The sequence below is a fragment of the Salvelinus sp. IW2-2015 genome, unplaced genomic scaffold (genome assembly GCF_002910315.2).
Source record: "Salvelinus sp. IW2-2015 unplaced genomic scaffold, ASM291031v2 Un_scaffold2281, whole genome shotgun sequence".
In the NCBI taxonomy this organism is placed as follows: domain Eukaryota; kingdom Metazoa; phylum Chordata; class Actinopteri; order Salmoniformes; family Salmonidae; genus Salvelinus; species Salvelinus sp. IW2-2015.
Window position 1 is genome coordinate 6,963 of NW_019943608.1, and position 8,959 is coordinate 15,921.

An 8,959-nucleotide genomic window follows, 5' to 3' on the forward strand; every position below is an offset into this window, starting at 1 on the left:
ATACTGGGTTAAATATAAGGTAGGTTATATATATATAATATATAACCAAACCACACCCACCATTGGTTAAATAAAGGGTTAGGGTTATATATATTATAATATAATAAATACCTGGTTTAAATAAAGGTAGGGTTATATATATATAATATATTAAATACTGGTTAAATAAAGGTAGGGTTATATATATATAGATAAATAAATACCTGGTTAAATAAAGGTTAGGGTTATATAATATTATTTAATATATAAATACCTGGTTAAATAGGTAGGGTTATATATATATAATATATAATATACCTGGTTAAATAAAGGTTAGGTTATATATATATATATATAATATATAAATATTGGTTAATAAGGGTTAGGGTTATATATATATATATATAATATATAAAACCTGGTTAAATAAAGGTGGGGTTTTATATATAATATAATATAAATACCTGGTTAAATAAAGGGTTAGGGTTATATATATAATATATAAATACCTGGTTAAATAAAGGGTTAGGGTTATATATATAATATATATAAATACCTGGTTAAATAAAGGGTTAGGGTTATATAATTAATATATAAATACCGTTGGTTAAATAAGGGTTTAGGGTTATATATATATAATATATAATTATAAATACTGGTTAATAAAGGGTTAGGGTTTATATATATAATATATAAATACTGGTTAATATAAAGGTAGGGTTATATATATATAATATATAAATACCTGGTTAAATAAAGGGTTAGGGTTTATATATATATATATATATATATAATACCTGGTTAAATAAAGGTAGGGTTTTATATATATAATATATAATACCTGGTTAAATAAAGGTTAGGGTTATATATATAATATATAATACTGGTTAAATAAAGGTAGGGTTATATATATATAATATATAAATACCTGGTTAATAAAGGGTAGGGTTATATATATAATATATAAATACCTGGTTAATAAAGGTTTAGGGTTATATATATATAATATATAAATACCTGGTTAAATAAGGGTTAGGGTTATATATATATAATATATAAATACCTGGTTAAATAAAGGTAGGGTTATATATATAATATAAAAATACCTTGGTTAAATAAAGGGTTAGGGTTATATATATATAATATAAAATACCTGGTTAAATAAAGGGTTAGGGTTTATATATATAATATATATAATATATAAATACCTGGTTAAATAAAGGTGAAATAAAATATAAAAAAAGTCTCCTTCTGAACGTTCTATTCCCAGCCATTGTCCTACGTCACAATGGCTGCTCTGCTATTGTTGTCATGACACCTGACGTTGTTTATAGTTCAAATGTAAACAACACATGACGCTGAGGTCGTCCCGTTGTTTCTATGGGGGAAATCTACGTGTCTTGTCTATTTCGCAATATGTGTATTGATTTTAAATTTGGGACACCATTTTAATCATGAGAATCTCCTCTTTCTAATTATGTAAGGCTGGGCAGTGTATTCCGTTGTCATCAAACGCCAGATCATAAATAGTCAGAAGTTGCAAAAAATTAATTCTACTTACTCGTTATGCAGACAGGATGTTTACTTTCTACACAAGTAATTTTTTTCGTTTCGTCCTAAGCAGATTGTGGTGGTACAATATAAAGGGATACATTTTTTTGGTGCCATTTTAGGCTAAATGGAATTCTAAACCGTGCCACACACAAAGGAGATAAGGACCCGCAGGTTGAAATATCAAAACAAACCCTGAACCAATTATATTCATTTGGGGACATGTCGAAAAGCATTAAACATTCATGCCAATTTAGCTGGTTAGCTTGCTGTTGCTAGCTAATTTGTCCTGGGATAAAACGTTGAGTTTGTTATTTACCTGAAATGCACAAGGTCCTCTACTCCCACAATTAATCCACACATAAAACGGTAAACCGAATCTTTCTAGTCATCTCTCCTCTTCCGGGCTTTTTCTTTGGGCTTAATATGGCGATTGGCATCTAACTTTCATAATAAAGGTGTATTACCACGACCCACCTCAGTTCATCTTTCAATCACCCGTGGGTATAACCAATGAGATGCAGACCTGCCAACATGCACACATTTTGCGTACAAACTACGCAAATCTTTGTCCGTGTGCGCAGGTACGAGATCCGAGTTAAAAGTACTAGAAATTAATAGGGCCTGATTTATTTTTTAAATTTTTAAACAGTTTAATAAAGTAAATCCACTGAGTAAATCTACATGCCAATTCTCAAGCTGCAACACACCGACCGATGACGTTTGTGTCAACGGACATGGAGATTAATATATAATTACTGGAAGTAGCTACCTGGTGTCCGCCCCTCCTCCCGGTGTCCGCCCTCCTCCCGGTGTCCCCCCTCCTCCGGTGTCCGCCCTCCTCCCGGTGTCCCCCCTCCTCCCGGTGTCCGCCCCTCCTCCCGGTGTCCCCCCTCGTGTCCGCCTCTCCCGTGGTCGCCCTCCTGCCGGTGTCCCCCCTCTCCGGGGTCCCCCTCTCTCCGGTGTCCGCCCCTCCTCCCGGTGTCCGCCTCCTCCGGTGTCCCCTCTCCCGGTGTCCGCCCTCCTCCGGTGTCCGCCCTCCTCCGGTGTCCGCCCCTCCTCGGTGTCCCCCCCCTCCTCCCGGTGTCCCCCTCCTCCCGGTGTCCCCCCCTCTCCCGGTGTCCCCATCCTCCGGTGTCCGCCTCCTCCCGGTGTCTGCCCCTTCTCCCGGTGTCCCCCCTCTCCGGTGTCCCCTCTCTCCCGGTGTCCGCCCTCCTCCCGGTGGTCCCGCTCCTCCCCGGTGTCCCCCTCCCGGTGTCCGCCCTCCTCCCGGTGTCCGTCCCTCCTCCGGTGGTCCGCCCTTCTCCCGGTGTCGCCCTCCTCCGGTGTCCGCCTCCTCCCGGTTCCCCCCTCTCCCCGGTGTCCCCCCTTCTCCGGTGTCGCCCTCCTCCCGTGGTCCCCCCTCCTCCCGGTGTCCGTCCCTCCTCCCGGTGTCCCCCTTCTCCCCGGTGTCCGCCCCTCCTCCCGGTGTCCCCCCCTCCTCCCGGTGTCCCCCCCTCCTCCCGGTGTCCCCCCCTCCTCCCGGTGTCCGCCCTTCGCCTCTCCCGGTGTCGCCCCTCTCTCCGGTGTCCGCCCTCCTCCCGGGTGTCGCCCCCTCCTCCCGGTGTCCGCCCCTTCTCCCGGTGTCGCCCTCCTCCCGGGTGTCCCCCCCTCCTCCGGTGGTCCGTCCTCCTCCGGTGTCCCCCCCTTCTCCCCCGGTTGTCCGCCCTCCTCCCGGTGTCCCCCCCCTCCCGGTGTCCGTCCTCCTCCCGGTGTCCCCCCTTCTCCGGTGTCCGCCCTCCTCCGGTGTCCCCCTCTCCGGTGTCTTCCTCCCTCCGGTGTCCCGCCTCCCCTCCTCCCGGGTGTCCCCCCTCCTCTCCGGTGTCCCCCTCCTCCCTCGTCCCGGTGTCGGTGTCCCCCCCTCCTCCTGTTTGTTGTGATGCTGCGTTTGCTGACCTGTCAGCTGTATGTAAACACATGGACAAATTCCTTTTCCACTCCGTGTGTTGTGGAAAGGTAAACACTAATTGTTTGAAGCTAACGTTATTCGAACATAAGATGGACATTCAGTGGCTTCTAAAGTACCAGCAGTTCACTCACATTTGCTAGTGAAAGAAATTAAATGCAAATACAAAAAAATAACTGGTCTTATTTGTGATTTACATTTAATTCTGCGTCCCATTCCACGTAACATTACGAGGGTCACACAACCTGATAGACTGTAATTATGATCCACGTCCAGTAAAACCTCCCTCAGTACAGACATGCTGAGTGTCCTCGTTACCAAGAAGGTTTCAATGATTGCCAGAGGAACTGTTTGCCACAGAGACGTCAACCCTGATGCCCTGCTGCGTAAGGCTAAATCTGCTAGCTACCAGGCAAATCTGTCTAGGAAATGATTTCCTGAACAGTTGAACGTCTCCAGAAGGTTTGTTCTCGCCGACTGTTTCCTGTCAGAGCTTTTTGGTTTTTATTACGGAGAACATGTTGATCTGATACTGATGCTCGGCTTCAAACATTTGTTCTTATCATATCAGCTAAAACATGTTTTTTATCGTAGATAAGATGTTTGTAAATGTTGTACCTAAACAAAAAATATTATTTGTTTAATAAAATAAAAAACCTCCAAGAATAAAGGCCCTTTGTGTGTTACATCTTGTTCGTGACGTTTACCATCTGTGTAAATGGAATGCTGTCCAACTATTCCAACCTTGTATAGACTTGATTTGGTACAATTCTATAATTGCGATCAGACTCACAAACAGCACGAGCGTGTGGGGGAAAGAAAACCACAATTTGCCACGCGCGTCTAGTACTCTAAAAAGTTGTACAGAGTTGTCAGGTCTGGAGATGGCATGTGGGTATCTGCTCCTATTAACCAATGAGGAGATGGCACGTGGGTATCTGCTCCTATTAACCAATGAGGAGATAGCACGTGGGTATCTGCTCCTATTAACCAATGAGGAGATGGGTATCTGCTCCTATTAACCAATGAGGAGATGGGTATCTGCTCATATTAACCAATGAGGAGATGGGTATCTGCTCCTATTAACCAATGAGGAGATGGGTATCTGCTCCTATTAACCAATGAGGAGATGGCACGTGAGTATCTGCRACTATTAACCAATGAGGAGATGGCACGTGGGTATCTGCTCCTATTAACCAATGAGGAGATGGCACGTGGGTATCTGCTCCTATTAACCAATGAGGAGATAGCACGTGGGTATCTGCTCCTATTAACCAATGAGGAGATGGGTATCTGCTCATATTAACCAATGAGGAGATGGGTATCTGCTCATATTAACCAATGAGGAGATGGGTATCTGCTCCTATTAACCAATGAGGAGATGGGTATCTGCTCCTATTAACCAATGAGGAGATGGCACGTGAGTATCTTTTTTCATTTATCAATTATTATTTTGGACGTGGGTATCTGCTCCTATTAACCAATGAGGAGATGGGTATCTGCTCCTATTAACCAATGAGGAGATGGGAGAGGCAGGACTTGCACCGAGTTCAGTGTCACAAATAGAACTGACTATTTTTTCGTCGACGCTCGCGAGCAGTGTGGGTGCAGTGATTGAATAACATGTATGTGTACATTTGATTTTGCAACGCTGGCGGTGTGGTCAGCATGTAGGCGTCACTCCAATCAGAACAGGCTCTGCTGACGTTTGAAACCGTTCATTTGCTTTGTGCTCGCACTAGGGTTCCAGCTTAGTCAACGTTATTTTGACATTTTTCAGCCTTGGGTGAATTTGGACTCGTTATATTGTCCAGTCTAACTAATGTTAGCTTTAGGTTCGCATAAAAGTTGGCTTGATTATTTTCAGATTTTCGCTGAAATCAGTTTATAATCACCAGATAACAAACGTAGTTTGTATAAAAGCGCCTGGCTAACTACTTCCAATATAATCCCAAGTACTGTGTACAATGACATTAGCTAGCCAAGTTAGTCAAACAATTGTAAATTAGTACTGACGTTAGCTAGCTGCTAAATTAACCTTGCCAGTGTCACCTGTCCAGGTCACGCAGCCAGTTTATTCTTGTAGCTGGAAACGTCAGCGATCATTTAAAACTTGAATGTCGAAGTTGAGACTTAGGAGTGTTAAAAATCATTCCATTTTCATCGGACTACACAAGTAATGACTATGCTTTAGCTGTCACCGTGGCCTGATTATCGTCAGTTTTGCCCCAACTAACACACCTGACTCCAATAATTAGAATTAATTTAGTTTAGTCAGCTGTGTTTGCCGGGGATGGAGGGGAAGTGTGACACCAGTCAGGCCCCTGGGGACTGGCGTTTCTCCACCTCTCTAGCTACTTCAGGACATCAGTGTTCAGGGCAAACGGGAATCGGGAGCGAAGGACACAACACGGTGCCCCATGTTGCTGCGAGGGACTCGCGTCTCGCTTGACAACCAAGATTTGAGGTGTAAACCCTTGGCTTGATACGGTTTAGTATCAGTTGACGTCAAACCGTATGTAACGCGCTGTAGTGTGCCTAAAGTCAGTCATGGTAAACAGGTTTCTCCATAATGACGTGTTAAATAGCCCTACCTGTCTCCATAATGACGTGTTAAATAGCTACCTACAACTGGTAAACAGGTGTCACAATGTGCACTTGACTCTGCTGCAGAACTCACTCAACCAGTTCTCCCCTCACCCCACGGCCCTCCTCCTCCCCCTCCGCACCCCTCCTCCTCCCCTCTCACCCCTCCTCCCCTCTCACCCCTACTCCTCCCCCCTCCACCCTCCCTCCCCCCGCCGCACCCCTCTCACCCTCCTCCTCACCACCACACAGGCTGCCTGATAGCCAGCAGCAGCAGCTCACGTGAAATATATAATATATATATTATGCTATGGTGCCGCAGTGCATTTTCAACCTGTGTCTAATACATTTTCACCTGCAAAAAATATTTTTCAAAGTAGCTTAATTTAGCGGGGAAATCGTGGGCATGTCAACCCTGACTGGTCATTTCCCAACGTTCAAGAAACCTGGGGACTGAGGGGGAAAACAAGCTCCGACTGGGAAAAGTCTAAGATCTCACCTCGGGCCCTCTTTCTAGAGCTCTGAACTTCCTGACCCTGAAGATCACTGACGTATGATTTATTTAGTATTTTGCCTGAGTTCCCACCCATGGCTAACCACCTCCCTCCCAGGCCCGGCACCCCATGGCCTGGGAGGGCAGGCCTTACCTACTTAAACCCCACCAAAACATGGCCTTACTACTCACTCTCTCCCCTCCCACTCTCTCTCTCCTCTCCCACTCTCTCTCCTCTCCTCCCAGCTCTCTCTCTCTCTCCCCAATCTCCTCTCCCTCCCATCCCGTCCGCTCTCTCTTCTCCTCTCCTACTCTCTCTCCTCTCGCCCACTCTCCCTCTCCTCCACCTTCTCTCCTCTCTCCCCTCTCTTCTCTCTCCTCACTCTCTCCTCTTCCCACTCTCTCTCTCCTCTCCACTCTCTGCTCCTTCTTCCCCTTCTCTCCTCTCTCCCAACTCCTCTTCTCCTCTCCGCCACTCTCTCTCCATCTCTCCCACTCCTCTCTCCTTTCTCCCACTTCTCTCCTCTCCCACTCTCTCATCCTCTCCCACTCAATTTTCCTCTCTCCCACTCTTCTCCTCTCTCCCCTCTCTCTCCTCTCCACCTACTCTCTCTTCCCCACTCTCTCTCTCCTCCCCACTCTCTCTCCTCTCTCCCACTCTCTCTTCCTTTCTCCCAACTCTCTCTCCTCTCCCACTCTCTCCCTTCCCCACTCTTTCCTTCTCTCACCCTCTCTCTCCTCTCTCCATCCTACTCTCTCTCCCTCTCTCTCCACTCTCTCTCCTCTCCCACTCTCTCTCTCTCTTCACCACTCTCTCTGTCTTCTCTCTTCCCACTCTCTCTCCTCTCCTCCGCTCCCTCTCCACTCTCTCTCCTCTCTCCCACTCTTCTCCCACTCTCTCTCTCCCCTCTCCACTCTCTCGCTCTCCTCTTCTCTCCCACTGCTCTCTTTCCTCTCTCACACTCTCGTTCTCCTCTCTCCCACCTCTCTCTCCTCTCTCTTCCTCACTCTCTTCTTTCTGCCTCTCTCCCACTCTTCTCTCTCCTCTAGTATCTTATTAGAGAATGTCTGGTGGCATACGAGTTGGGTCATCCCACCCGGTAGTGTATGTTTGGCTTGATCATTAAAGTTCCTGAAGTATCACAACAAGATGTTGAGAGGAGTATGTTGCGTTGTGTCTTCTGTTCTGGGATCCAGCCTTGGAGATACAGTGTTAGAGCTGGGCTCACGGGCCAGGACTGGGTTGAAAGGCTGCAGCCACACTGCTGACATGGAACCTACTGGGAGGACTCATAAGGAAGTGGCTCTCACCAAATACAATGCACCAGGTGAGAGAGAGAGTACATGATGAAGTAGAGGGGTGGTAATTTTAGTGACTTCGACAAGCACTGTATTCTCACCTCCTCTTCCCTCGTCCTCCCCTCTCCTCTCTCTCCTCCTCCTCCCCCCTCTCCCTCCTCCTCCTCTCCTCCTCCCCTCCCTCTCCCCTCTCCTCCTCCCCTCCTCCCCTCCTCGCCTCTCCTCCTCCCCACCATCCTCCCTCCTCTCTGTCCCCCTCTCTCCTCCCCTCTCCTCTCCCCTCCTCCCCTCTCCTCCTCCCACCATCTCCTTCCTCCTCTCTCCCTGTCCTTCCTCCTCCCACCACCCCCTCTCCTCCTCCCTGCTCCCCTCCTCCCTCCTCCCTCTCCTCCTCCCTCTCCTCCTCCTCCTCCCCTCTCCTCCCACCCATCCCTCCTCCCCTCTCCCCTTCTCCTCCTCACCCCTCTCCCTTCCTCCCCTCTCCCTCCTCCCTCCCCATCCACTCTCCTCTCTCCCGTCTCCCCTCGCCTTTCTAGATGGCACGGAAAATCTTCTGAAGGAGTTGGTCCTCCAGTGGGAAGGTGTCTCTGTATCTGTGTGATGTGGCAGCCCATGCTCTAGCAGACAATAATGGTAAGAACAAGGTGTTCCACTGTAAATTGCTACTACTTGCGCAGACCTGATCGAAGGGAGCTGCAGAGATACACCAGAGTCATGAAACCAGGTTTGAGGGGGTGTTGGGGACTGGGAGGGGAGCTGGGGAAGGGTTGGTGTGGGGACTGGGCGGGGTTGGTGTGGGGATGGGGAGGTTGGTGGTGGGGACTGAGAGAGGAGAGATGTTGTGGGGACTGGGGAGGGTTGGGAGTGAGGAGCACTGGGAGGGTTGGTGTGGGGGACTGGGAGGGTTGGTGAGGGGACCTGGGGAGGGGTTGTGTCGGGACTGGGGAGGGGTTTGGTGTGGGGACTGGGAGGGTTGTGGAGGGACTGGGGAGGTTGGAGTGGGGATCTGGGGAGGGTTGGGTGTGGGGACTGGGAGGGGAGACTGGGAGGGTGGTGTGGGGACGGGGAGGGTTGGTGTGGGGACTGGGAGGAGGGTTGTGTGGGGG